The 14,544-nt window shown below is 36.1% G+C and overlaps 1 protein-coding gene across 1 annotated transcript in view; it reads left to right on the top strand.

Moving 5' to 3' along the window:
- IGLON5 (IgLON family member 5) overlaps positions 1-14,544 on the top strand; it is a 1,615,534-nt gene that overhangs the window by 390,076 nt on the left and 1,210,914 nt on the right. The gene's annotated exons all lie outside the window — the stretch shown is intronic.

A 14,544-nucleotide genomic window follows, 5' to 3' on the forward strand; every position in this document is an offset into this window, starting at 1 on the left:
TGGAACTCTTCAGGAAAGGTCCATGGACCACATTGAAACCCCTTCCAGTAAACAAATGTGTGACTGAATCAAATCAGAATGTTACTGAACCAAGTCAGCAAAAAGAGAAGGAGTTAAGTGTATCCTCGTTAGGGCTATAGTGACTTGCACAGCAAACTATTTGACTCAGTATTCAATTTTCTCGATGCCCAATTAAAGGACTGTAGTAGGCAGAAAATATAATATAATATAATATAATATAATATAATATAATATAATATAATATAATATAATACAATATAATATAATATAATATAATATAATATAATATAATATAATATAATATAATATAATACAATATAATATAATACAATATAATATAATGTAATGTATGCATGTCTATGTAATATGCATTGATAGATTTTATCTTGCCATGAAGTTCTATACAATTCCAGGGCAGAAAAACTATTTATTACTAATTTTGTTTATTTAGTTTTAACCCTAAATGCCCCCATGGGGCAAACATTTTGACATTATCTTGATTTCTTGGAAAGATACTTCTTGACCATAAAGCACTGTCAGGACACAGAAGATGAGATTACAGTGTCCTAGCCTGTATTGTAATATCACAATCCCTTTCACTTAGAATTGAAATAATGAGAAAAACTGTTGACTTTGAGAATATTTGGTAAAAATGCCAGTCACTATTTTTGCCATCATATTTGTCTCTTTTTTATTTCTTGCACTATTTGTGAAGTTCTTGGAGTAAGATAAAAATAAATGACATAACACAGCAGTTTTAAAAAGTGATAATTTGTGAACTGGAATACCTGTTTTCCTTCTGAGTCAATCCAAGTGTCATATTTCCCTCCTTGCAAAGTTCAGCTAATCAGTGATGTTTTTCTCAGTGGTTATCATGTTTATTCATTTTTCAGACTATAAAAGCTTAGCTATATTTACAGCCTCATTAAATGAAAATAATAAAGCTTTATATGATTGTACAATATTAAAATGTTGTGAAATGTGGGTATTAAATGTAGAGGTACCAGTATATCACTCTATTTATGTGTTTCCTTGACAAAAGGCTTTCATATGTGATAAGCAAAATGATGCAAAAGCAAAGGAGACAAATCCTTAAAGAATAAATCTTCTGATTCATTCAGCCCTGGCCTGATATGCACTGGGAAAGCTGACTAGGACAGAAATGCCACAGGGTGTGGAAAACGGCTAAATCATGTTGTGTGTGTCTGTCTGTCTGTCTGCTATTCAGAAGTATGGGGATTATCTGCCAGGATGAGAAACACAATCTCGGAAGGAAAATGTTTTTAGTTGGACACAGTTGTTGTATGACTTCTGAATCCACTGCCATTCATGTGAATGTCCACCTGAATGCTTTATCAGCATGGCTGCACTTGTCTTTGCAGTACAGTGAGGTCCATTATTCTTCTACCAGCCTTTATCTAATGCACTTATATGTTTCCTGAATAACTTCTGTTCTATTGGCAAGGGGAGTAACTTGAGTATTCATGGCATATCATTTCAGCCTATTGGCTCTTTTCCTGTTTGCATGTCAGAATTAACACTTTCCAAGTAGATGACTTGTTAACAATGGAACGCTTCTTTATGTCACAAGGAAATATGCATTTAGTACAGAAATAGGACAATCAATCAATTGACTTGAAACACAAATTAGGTAATGTAGCATGCAGTAATAACACCAGCCATACCATTATATTGGCAAGCATCTTTAAAGCAAACAAGAAATACTGTTATGAATATTAACACGGCAAGTGAATTCTCAATTTTAAACTCCAGTACTGATAACTTAAAGAAATGAGAAGCTGCATGCATTGCCACTTCTAGTGGGCTGTTTCTTATTAAAACAAAAAAAGTAAACAAAGGTAGTCATTATCATATCCACACAAAGGAGTTTCTGAAATTTGTTAAAACATGCCTTTATGAGCAGAGCAAAATCTCAAAAATACTGAGAGAAAAAAATAGCAACATGGACTGCAACTCCAAGCAGATTAACATATAAAGAATAATTACTGGTGAAAAATAAGCAAGCAGCAACTGTTGCACTAGCCTTTCTGCGAGTGTGAGGAGGCATGCAAGAGAGCTAGGACAAAATAAAAGCAGCAAAGCATCATTACTCAATAGCATATCACATAATATAGACTAAGGATTCATTATGACTCAAAAGCAACCCCCCCACACACACACACACAAAACCAAAATGTGGAAAAATAATGTAATATGATCTAAGTCAGACTGTTAGCTTTTGTTGGTCAGACATAATCAATTTTTTTCACTTTCTTTCTTTAAATTCTGAGAAGAAAGTACAGCCAGATAAAACATTCATCAGTAAACATACAGACAGTGAGGGTGTAGATATTTGCCAAACTGGAACTGTTAAGGGGAAAAGATACATTTTCCAACAGAAACTCTATATCCATGTGGGCAAACTGAATGAACAAGTGTTAGCTAGTAGGTTCATAGCTCTTCAAACCTCTAGTCATTCTGTGTTATTTTTTAAGTGTTACCGATAAGTGTACTCAAAGAAGCACTATCTTTCTTGTTTCAATTTTTAATGACTTTAAGTAGTATTTGAGATGCTAAGTACAATTGTCGTTAATGACAGAATGCACTAAACAATGTGGAAGAAAAATCTTATTTAGATGGGTACCAAGTTTATAAGTTAAACAAGGCAAAATATTTATGGTCAGCAGTAATCTTTCTGTCTGGAAGAGTGACAAATTAAATGTTTTCTAATACCATGCAGATTTTTGAGGAATTTTCTTTTCTGTCCGTAACAGTAATCTCTAATAGTTTGTTTAATTCTATGTTCTCCACCTCCACATTCTTCTACTTAATGTTTTTTCCACTCTTTCTTGACCTTCTGGTATGTTCTATATTTTATTTATATTGCAAATAACATTGATAGTAATTCATAATCAGACTGTATTTTGTTAGTTTGAAAAATATAGTTACTCTAGAGTAAACAAAAATTAAACAGTCATTTTGAGAAGAAGCTTGGGAAAAGACCCAAAGCTAGAGCTTAAATATATTACTTTAAGTTTCTTATGTGACCTTGCAATGTTTTAGTGTCTACACCATGTAAGCATTGTTTATGGCAGGCCTCCACTAAACTGCCTACTAAGATGAAATAGTTTATCTTCTGTGTGCTAAAATAAATCTCATAAAGAAACTTTTTAATCCTTTCGGGTGACATTCTCTTTAATTACTGATTGAATAGATGGCAGAGTCTTTTATTAAATTGCTATAGTTGTTCACCTAGGTACTCTCTAAGGATGCATGCTTCGATAATTAAAAAGTTTCTGAAAAAGTTCCAGTTATATTTCCAGTGCTATTGCTATACTAATAAATTCTATAATTTTATGTCGAACAACTTATGTTCTAATCATGCTATCTTCCTATCTAACCAGGTAACATTCGAGTGCCAATAAATGATTTCCAGCAGTATTTCAGAGAAATAATTTCACTTTTTAAATCTCAGCACAACAGATGAGGCTTTATTTGTCCCATTGTATAGTTTATTTAAAGAGTTTCTTGAAATATCCCTCAGTTAGACACGTAAAAATTTATGAAATTAAAGAAGAAATTCACCATAGCACGTACAACTGGTAGTCATTTTTTTAAAATATTTCAGTCAAATGATTCTTTGTTATTATTACTACTACAAAGTACACTGTAGTCCCTTTTGTCTGCATACATTGCTGTTCAGTGTTAGCTGAAGATCCTCTGAGCAAAATACAGGTATATTCTGTCACCTTGTCTGATGAAATATGATCAGTCTCAGCCAAGTTAACTCCTTGTAGATCTGTTCTATGTTTAATTATAGTACTTAATTGTTACATCCCAGTATGGTCTATATGTAAACAGAAATATTTGCTGAAGCTACTACTAAAGAAACTGCTTCTCCGTTAGGTGGTTTGTGCCAATGGCAAGCCATTTGGCAAGATGGAGGCCAGAAGGTTCTTAGACTTAAGTCTCATCATGTTTAATTATTCATATTCTTGCTAAAAGTTAATATTAGATTGCACTGTTGTAGGTAAATGTACATTGATAGCTGCTGCCCTAGCAGCAATGACTACCGTGAAATAAAGATTACAGTTAATGTTTTATAAGTTTAGATATATTTGTGTAATCGAGTCTGAACAACAGCCAAAAGAAAATCTAAATTGCTACTCATTTATTTAATTATATTTCTTTCTTTTATTAAGGGTTATTGAAGCAAATAAAGCAGAATGTGCTAGAATAATTCATAAATGAAACCAATAAAACAGAAGTAACTAGATACGTTTTGCATCATATTCATAATACAGTTATTGACTGGTTATTATCTAAAATTATTTGCTTACTTTTTGACATAAGAATTTCTGTTTACAGTTTCTGACATTTCAGTTAACTTTCTTGTAAAAAGATCACATTCCTTATATTTGAAAAACATAAATAATCCAAATTTATAGAAATTGTGTAAACACAATTTTTGCACATTTCTATATGTAAAGTGAAACTAATGCAGACACCAGAAACCAAAACCCCATATAATATAAGTCACATAACTCATAAAACAGTTAAAAACATGCAGACAAGGTTATGATGAACACTGGGATAAAACCATTTATTCAACCTGAAATCTCAATTAAACTACTAGTTAACATTTTTGTCCCGATATGTGTTATAGATCTAATTTAACCAAAGGAGTAAAATTGTTTTATATTAAATCTTGCATGTTTTCTAGCCAAAGACAGAGAATGGAGAGCTATGGGTCCATTTATCCTTGCAATGTCCCATAGCAGTTCACTCACCATTAAATGCTGCATTTGAGCAACAATAGATGCAGAAGTAATAGAACTCCAGATTTTTTTTTCCACTGGTAAAGCTATGAACTGCAGTTGAATGTCTGTTAGAAGAGTTTTAGTTTTATCCCTATTAAGGTTAAATACACAAGAACCCAAATTTCATAAGAAAACCAAAATATAAAAACAAATAAAGCTCACTCAGTCACAAGGAGTAATCCAACGAATTGTAAGCGCTTTCGCTCAGCACAACACTGCACGTCATCAGACAACACATTTCCCCCATTCAAAACCCTTTTATACAAAAGCAAAGAGTGCCATCTAGTGACTAAATACATGTATAACATACTAAAATACAGTTCAAACAGTAACGGACAGTTAAAATTCATCAGTAAAATCAACATTACACTTTGCCATTTTTTAACATCAACAAGGTGGAAATTGATGTTATGTCATTAAGACCAGGGGCATTGGCTGCATCCAAAGCCAATTGCCAATATAATTTGCATGATTCTAATAGCGCTGCCAAATCACCCCCTCTTTTAAGTTCAAAAACTTTCTCAAGAATAAAGAATTTTTTTTTAGTTTAGTGCAATCTATAGACTGCGTGAAATCCTGTTTTGAAACTGCAAAAACATAGATTTCCATGAGGGGCCTTTAGCTTTCTCCTTGTAAAGTGCCAGACAAGACAAATAACTTGCCATCTCCCCCCTTTTATGTTATAATTAAATCTACTATTTGGAGTAAATGCTTTAGAGAGCTGATCCAACACCAGATTAACCCCCTTCCAAATGAACCTACATTATCGGCAACAATCACATTTGAACATACCAACATTGTGGTTAGTTTTAAAGTCCCTCTGTAAAGTTTCAAACCCCCTTTTTCAAGTCGTTCTTGTTCCTATATACCATCAAAGATTTATCCCCCAAACACATAGTGTAAATTAATCTGTATATTAGTCATTTAGTTTCTCCCTGGGTGGGAGGGTGGACTAAGGGTGGGAGGGTGGACTAATGGTTAAGGTGTTTGCCTTACAAACACAAGGTACAGGGTTTGAGTCTCACAAGGGATAATTAGCTAAGCTTAAAATGGCTCACAAGGGCAGTTAGCTTAGTACTAATCTATGCACCTATGAACCTATGTAAAATTGCCCAGACCATGGAGAACCAACTATCAAAATCACATACCATAGCTCTATAATAGTTGCCAGGTTATTATTAACCTCCAGACCATCAACAGCAGAACCTACATTCAGGATCAGTTGAAATCTTGTAACTCACCCCTGTGTTATCTCTTGTTTACAAGTTTCCATTAAACTAGAGAGGTATGCCCTCTAGTTTTATTAACCTATTCACAAAAAATGCTGGATTATTTAAACAATGGTCAGTTTTTTGACAAGGGGGTGTCAAAGCTTCTGTTTAGATATGTCCAGTAATGTATCAATAGTCTAGATATTTAAAGTTTGTCAAGAAGAATGTTTTCCTTCAGCAATTCATGTCTCATCTGAGGTATGGAGTACAGTCATTTTCTAAGCTCAGAACACATCTGGGATGTTATTCCACAGATTAATTCTTTGCTTGCAGGACTTAATAAAGATAAGCAAAAGTCAAAAAGAGAAGTAAATTTCCTGTTTGTTTTCCTAGAAAAAAAATCTACTTTGACAGCTAATAGGCTGCTCAATAGCATACTGTCTGTTGTGGAGTGATATAACAGTTCAATTAGCACACTGTGAGTAGCATTTATTCCACTCTGACTTTCAATTTAAGAAGAGTCTAGGGGGACAGCCCATTGTGAGGGGGCACAAATACTGTTTTGGATATTTTATTTACAGATTGCTCTTCCCACACCCTTTACCTCAAAACTCTGACACCTGCCCTGCCTTCTTACTGTAATGAACCCCTTCATCACTGCACCTTATTGGAAAGGACAGTTCATTTTGTATTAAGCACAGTCATTCAGTGCAAAGTGTGACCAAGACTGCATTATCCCAGACATTTTTGTTCCAATCCTCACATACTCAGTCAATAAAATACATGGGATTTAGTGATCCTGATAAGTTCATGTGCTGCAGTGATGACTAAGGTAGGAAAAATCAGATGAAGTTCTTCTATCTTAGAGTTATTTTCTGAAGTACTCCACTGGAAAGTGATCATATAAGGTGACTATGCATTATTTTTTTCTTTTTTTAACCTATATTTCATATAGTATTACCACTGAGATAGATTTTAATAAAGGTTACTATTCGTTCTTCATTCTACTGTTTAAAACTGTAAAAAGTAATGTGGAGGAGGGCAGTTCTTCCCAAACTAACTGGAAATCTGTGAACAATAATAGCAGTAAAGGTATAAGTGTGACTTCTACACACTGAAGAGAGGATTCAGCTGTCATAATACTCCTGCCATTACCTCTTCCACTATGTCCTAAACCAAACTCTGAAGCTCCCACTCTGTGGGGCTTACCAAGCTGCCACATGCTGGAGTGCCTATAGGACTGGCACCTCCACTCCGACCCTGAGTGGAGGCCCCGGATGGGCAGAGGGTGATCCCTCCCTAGACCTGGAGGTATAAACCTGGTCTTCTTCTGAGGATTTGAACCTGTATGAAAGAAAAATGAGATAGAAGAGAAGCAAGAAAAAAAAAAACGAAGTAAACTGAAACACTTAAGCAAAATAATAAATAAAAGAGAAAAAAGGAGCAGGGAGAGAGAAAACAGGAAAAAGCACAATAAATCCACACAATACTGTTGTAATGCAAGGTAGCAAGTCAATAAACCACTGAGAAAAATATCTCTATTGAAGTACAGGAGTGTATAGGAAGTGCTTATCTGTGCACTTTATTTTTTATTTATTTATTTGACATTTGTTTACTAGGAAAGTCCAACTAGGCAGAAGCCCATTTTCAGAGGAGGCCTTGGGAGAAAAGCTCCAGAGACAATAAAAAAAATTCCATCAGTACAAAATGATACAATTCTGATACATAGAATGAAGTAAGAGACAAAATTGCATAGGTACAATGTTTACACTGTCTATTACATAACCAAATAGGTACAGCAAGGATGGCACGTGATTAATAATAAAGGAATAAAGCACTCTTTCATAAATACATTATTTAATATAATTCTAATAAATGAATGTTGAAGAAGACCATGTAGAACAGAGATGAGACAGGACAGGAGAAGAGAGCAACTCAGAAGCTAGTAGGCTAGTTAGTGTAGGGTTGTTAATAGCCAAAAAGTATGGGTTGAGAGAAATAGTTAATGATTAGAACAAGATTAGGTAAAGGAATGTATTAGGGGTTATGCTAATTAGTATGTTAGAAGAGGAGAGACTGGATTAGGATGCACAAGAGGAGAGAAAAGGAAAAGGGAAGTGTATGGTTTGTTAGTGTGAGATGGGTAATGTAAGTAAACCTTAAGGTGGGATACTGAAAGGTAAAAGATAATAGAAAAGAAGTAGTGTATGTGGTAGTGGGGTATTCACGGTTAGAACATGCGCAGAGCCAGTTTCTTAAGTGTTTTTTGAAATGGGCAGGGTTAACTGTGTATCTGTTAGTTTCAGGGGTTATGTTCCAGATTTGGCACTATGGTATGAATAGAGAGAGCCCCCTGTAGTATTATAGCATTTCAATATTTGTAGTACTGATTGATTAGAGGAACGTAGTATCCGATTATTAGTATAGTGTCGTAATAGATTTTGGAGGGAAGGGGATTTTCCGATTGGTGTGTGTGGGCAGTAATTAGCTGCGCAAAGGTTAAATGATAGGGTAATTCTAACCAGTTAAGTTGCCGCAGAGCAGAGCAGTGGTGTAGTGTGTGGTATGAATTTTTAGCAAATCTGGCTATTTTGTTATAGCAGGCTTCCTGTTTAGTTAAGCATTTTCGTTAGATTTGTAAAGATAGGGGAAGCATATCGGAAGGTAGAGAGTAAGTGGGTTCTGGTAACTGCCTGTCTTGTCAAGTTGGTGAGAAATGGTTTGATTCTATAAAGTGAACATAGCTTTATTTGTGTCTTCTTGATAATTTGAGATAGGTGTATGTCAAATTTCTTATTATTTTCAATTAGAACACTTTGGATTTTAGTTTGGGAGACTGTAGTTAAGATGGTGTTGTTAGAGGAATAAATATGAAATGAGGATGGATGGTCTATAGCTTTACATATTTGAAAGAGCATGAGCTTGTTTTTTCTTGGGTTAAGAATCAATATTGAGTTAGAGAGCCAGGTTCCCACAGCTGAGAAGGACTTTTGTGTTATATCTATAAGTTGTTGTAGTGCGGGAACAGTGCAGATGAGTGTAGTCATCTGCATACTGAACAAGAGAGGTGGGTTGCAGTGTAAAGTTTGTTGGTAAAAATATTAAAGAGAACAGGCCTTAGAATTGAGCCCTGGAAAGCCCCATATTGATGGGTAAAAGAGAAGAAGTTCCTGTTGCTACTCAATGGCTTGTTTTTGACCAGCTCAGTAGCTTTTGAACCAAGCAAGAGAAGAGTGACTTAAGCTTTACGTAAGACAGTTCACAGAGGAGTTTCTGGTAAGAGACCATGTCAAAAGCTTTTGGCAGATCTAGGAAGATGGGAGATACTAGTTTACCTTCATTTCAACATTGGTTAATGGTATTAGTAAAGCTTAGAAGGGCAGTAGTGGTGCTATGGTTGGGACATAAACCATGATGTGTGTTAGATAGCAGATTGTTGGACAGGAGATAGTATCAGTAGCTAGTTTAAGATATTATAAAGGTACCTTGTCAGCTGCTAATGATGTTGGTCTTAGTTTGCTGAGTAATGTAATATCATTTATGGTAGTCAATTGAACTGACTTAAATGAAAAGATAGTATTTGCTCCATTGGGAATTAGAGCTATGGTTAGAGGAACAGTATTGTTGTCCTTGGAGAGTGATAGTATATAATCAATAAAGCATTTGTTAAAATGAGTTGCTATGCTATCTTTGTTACTTGTGGTTGATGGAATTGGTGTTGATGGCTGGCCAGGCTGAAGGAGTTTTCTCTATTGCTGATCAGAATTTTTGTGGGTTGTTATAGGTAGTTTTAGCATCCTGGGTTCCACAGGCAGTATCCTTACTCTGTCCTTTACCTCCTGACCCTTTAGTTTTCCCTAGCTCTGCTCTCCTGAGAGTTAGTGTGCACACCAACTACCCATACAGATGCTACTGTGCCCCACCTTTCACGGAGTAGACTTGGCTGGGATATTACCTACACAGACCTAGTGTCATCTGAGCAGCATGCCGTTTATCTACTAAAAGTATATAATACCCATACAGAGGCTACTGCACCCCCACCTTCGTTGAGAAGCCTTGGCTGGGTTATCACCTACACAGTCCTAATGCAGCCTGGGTTGTGTGCCCTTTATCTACAAAAGCGTATATAGTATGTCTTCTGATAAAGAGTCACTGTTCTGTTGAAAGTACTGTTCTAATTTTTCTAACTTACACATAGACGTAGAAGTTGTGGTGTGCATACTACTTGCTCAGGCCCACTCCCTAATCCCCAGTTTTTGAATCCACTCCCAACCCACTGTACTTTCTCCAATTTTCCCTTGGCTCTTAAGCTATTTTTCAGTTTGTGACTTAGAATTTTTACATGCATTTATAGGCTATACTGTCCCTCTTCACGTATTCCATACTTTAGCTCAGTTTTCTACTTAGATGGCTTACTAGTTACTTATACTCTTTCCACCCACTGTTCCTGTGCTCAAATTCTATAGCCAGATTCATTGGTTCTCTTCTTAAATGCTCGCTGCTTCCTGCAGCTAAGCCCACTCTGTTTGCCTTCTCTTTATTCGGGCTCACTCAGCTCTCCTAGCCTACCCCCAGTCTCACCCACCCCTGCATCAATTACCTTTATAGCTAACTGCCCTTTTTCCCACCCCTTCTAGTACCTCATCTTCCTCTCAGTATCTGCCTATCACTAAATACTGTATCCCTTTACACATCGCCTCCCCTTTATCGACACCTCCTACATTACACTTAATAACGATCACTTAACCCTTTCTTACCTCCCTATTCATTACTTTATATTACATTATGTTTACATTATTCTCGCTAGCTTCATAACGCTCTTACCTTTCCTGCTCCCCCTCCCCTTTTGCTTCTCTCTCACCTCTCCTCATATCACATACACATAAATCCTCGTCTTCCCTCTTCAACATCTCCTCATTTCACCCAATATGCAGATTCACATTATCATTCTCATATATCCCCCACACTCTTTCTTACATAACATCCAAAAACTAAATTTAAACAACACATTTTATACTTATTCAAGACTAGTTTTCTGTACCCCTGCAATACCCTACATCTTTCTGGTGATATTTATCCAAGTCCTGGACCCCACTGCAATTTCCATTCATCTTTACCTTCCACTTTTATATCTCATCACTCTGACCATACCACAAAGCATTTTCCACTAATGGTCGTAGCATTGCCAATAAAGCAAGTGAATTTCAATGTTGGGTAGCTCAACACTTCCCCAGTATTCTAACTATCTCAGAAACTTGGCTTAAACCACATATATCAGACAAGGAATTCCTACCTCCAAGCTATAACATCCTTCTTCTTGACAGAACTACCAAAAAAGGAGAATTTGTGGCAATACTCTTCTCCAACAATCTGTCTTCCTTAGCTAATCCTTCTCCTGCCTTTTAGCCTACTGAATTATTAACTGCTAACTGTAAATATACATACCACCAGGAGATAATGTACCAATACTTGAACACATCTTCTCCTGGTTTTCCAACAATATACCTAATGAGAGAACCCTACTAGGTGATGTAACTATCAATTGGCTATCAGTAAATTCCTCCACTCCAAGCTCCAGCATCAACTTATATGGGCTTCTCCCAGTTCATCTCAACTCCTACCTACTTTATTAAAAAAAAATAACTCTGCATCTATAATTGATAATATTCTAGTCTCCAACCCTATCCTCTGTCACAACCCCCAATCCCTACCTGATGCCATTAGTGATCACTCTCCCATCTGTGACAAAAGATTCACTCGTCATCTTCCCAGAATACACAAACTTATTGAATGCCATAAACTTTCCAGCTTTCATCCTGACTCTTTTAACAACATTCTTTCTTCTGTTAACTGGTCCTTCTTTTTTCATCTACCTCTATATGAAGCTGTCCAACAATTTACCACCATATTTCTTAACAGTAAACTACATTTCCCACCTTCAGACAAAAAGGGTCAAATCTAGATGTTCCCCTGGGCTTCCCCAAGCTACTCTCTCCTTAAAAAAGAAAAGAGATAATGCCTGGAAGCTCTGGGCAAGACCCAAATTGCCCAATGACTACAACTATGTAACCTTACTAAAAAAAACTTAACTAATATAAGAAAAACTTTTATCTAAAACCCCAAACCACTCAAAGTAAGAATCCGAAAAAAATTTGGTGTACTATCAATCAAATCCTGTACCCTGGAAGCCCCTCTACTCCCAAACCATGCCCTAATAATTCCTTTCAAGTGACTGCATCTATCTTTAACTCTTACTTCCTAGATTCAGTTAGTAAACTTATCCAACCCTCTAAAACCACTGATCCCTGTAACACTATCACTCCTTCACCACTCAATGACTTCTTCTCTCTCAAACCAGTCTCTACAAACTACATTAAAATATCTTCTCAGATTAAATCCTTGCTCTATATCAGCAGACTACCTACATTCAGTGTACCTTAAGGCTGTAGCCCACTCTATTGCATATCCCATTTCCATTCTCATAAACCACTCAATAAGGGAATCCATTGTTCTTTCACTATGGAAACAATTCTATATTATACAGCATCACAAAGGTGGAAACTCTACTGACCTTTCCAGTTATCAGCCTATAACAATACTCTCTCTTCTATCCAAAATACTTGAGAAATGTGCACATGAACAAAATCTTGCTATCTCACCTACCAAACCTACTCTCATCTAAATAATATGTTTTTTGGACACACCATAGTACTGCAACAGCCCTCATTTCCTTTACAAACTCCATCTCCCAGGCCAGAGACAATAACAAGCTGGGCTCCTGTCTCTTTCTTGATCTCTCCAAAGCTTTTGGTACTGTCTCTCACTATCTTCTACTTTCTAAACTCTCTCAGCTCAGTCTTTCTTCTCCAACTATCTCCTGGTTTCAAAGCTCCCTTTCCAACAGGCAACAAGCTGTTAAATGGCTTTCCTACCTCTCTCCCTTCCTCCCCATTAAGATAGGAGTCCCTGAAGGATCAATAGTTGGTCCCCTGCTTTTCAATATTTTCATAAATCATCTATACACTTCCTGCCCACAATCATCCCTAATACAGAATGCAGATGACTCCACAGTCATCACCTCCTCCGATATTCTCCCTGACCTACACAAAAGTCCTTTAACCTTATTGAAAGTTTGCTTTCAAACAACCAACTCTTACTGAACCCCAAAAGACTAAACTTCTGCTTTTCCTTCCCAAATAACGCTCTCAACACAAATCCACATTCACTGTCGCATCCATAAACAACACAATCATTAAAGCTGAAACCCATACTAAGCTTTCTGGTGCCATTATAGATGACCAGCTAAGGTTTGACCTACATGTATTCCACAGTATTAAAACAACTCAACAAAATTAGGTCTATTTTACAGAAATAAAAAGTTCCTAACTATTGAATCACAACAGACACTTGCCCAGGCTTACCTCCTCCCTAACCTACTATATTGTTCTCAAATCCTAACTAACCTACAATCAAATCTCCTCACAAAACTTCAAACCACCTATGATAAACAGGCTAGATTTGCATGCAATAACCAACCCAGGTCACATCAGTGTCTTGCCCTTACATCTATAAAATGATTAGAATTCCCTCACCATCGTCAACTTTCTTAACTTACCCTCATTCATTCCATCATACACAAATCCTCTTCCTGCCCTTCCATATTCACTCTAGCTCCATTTAACTCCCCCTCTCAAATTCTAAGATGCACTGATCGATCTCATCTAGAAATATATAAACCCAACAGCTCTTTTGGACAAAAACTGTATAGCTATTTACCAGCCCTATCTTTGAACAAACTTCCTATGTCTCTACAAATAATAAACCAGACTTTTGACTTCAAGAAAGCTCTAACAATTACCTTAATATTACCTGGACCTCTCATTGTAAATATCCTACTTGAATTTTGTACCTTCTTTTGTAATTCAGCTCCTACTCTCTTCCTACGATGCTTTTTAAACTCTCTTGACTTGTCATCATATGTGATTCTGCTTATCCCAACTCTCTCAGTATTGTCTTTCAGTATACTTTATACCTAACCACCTTATTACCTTTCTCTTCTCTTCCCCTCACTATTTATCTAACTCTCCTATTTTTCCTATTTCCCCCACCCTACCTCCAATTAGAACTTATATACATGCTTAATCTCCGATTCTATAATCTGCTCCCTCTCCTAACTAACATTCTACCAACAGGATTTCTTCCTTGCACACTATTTAACATTTATTGATCAAAATCTATTCTTTGAACCTCTGGTTATTCCAAAATGTTTATTTATCTGTATATATTATTAATGTTTCATTGTTTTCTACTATTGTATCTTTCTGGCCATTTTGAACTGTGATATAATTGCGTTATTTCTGTTATACCTGCTTAGAATATTTATACATTTTACTATTGTACCTACTAGTTACTGTAATGAAATAACTTGTACTGTGGAGATTTTCTCCCTGGGCCTCCACTGAAAAAGGGTTTTGCTCAGTCGGACTATCCCA

The sequence above is a fragment of the Protopterus annectens genome, chromosome 8.part0 (genome assembly GCF_019279795.1).
Source record: "Protopterus annectens isolate FY-2018-M chromosome 8.part0, PAN1.0, whole genome shotgun sequence".
NCBI lineage: Eukaryota > Metazoa > Chordata > Ceratodontiformes > Protopteridae > Protopterus > Protopterus annectens.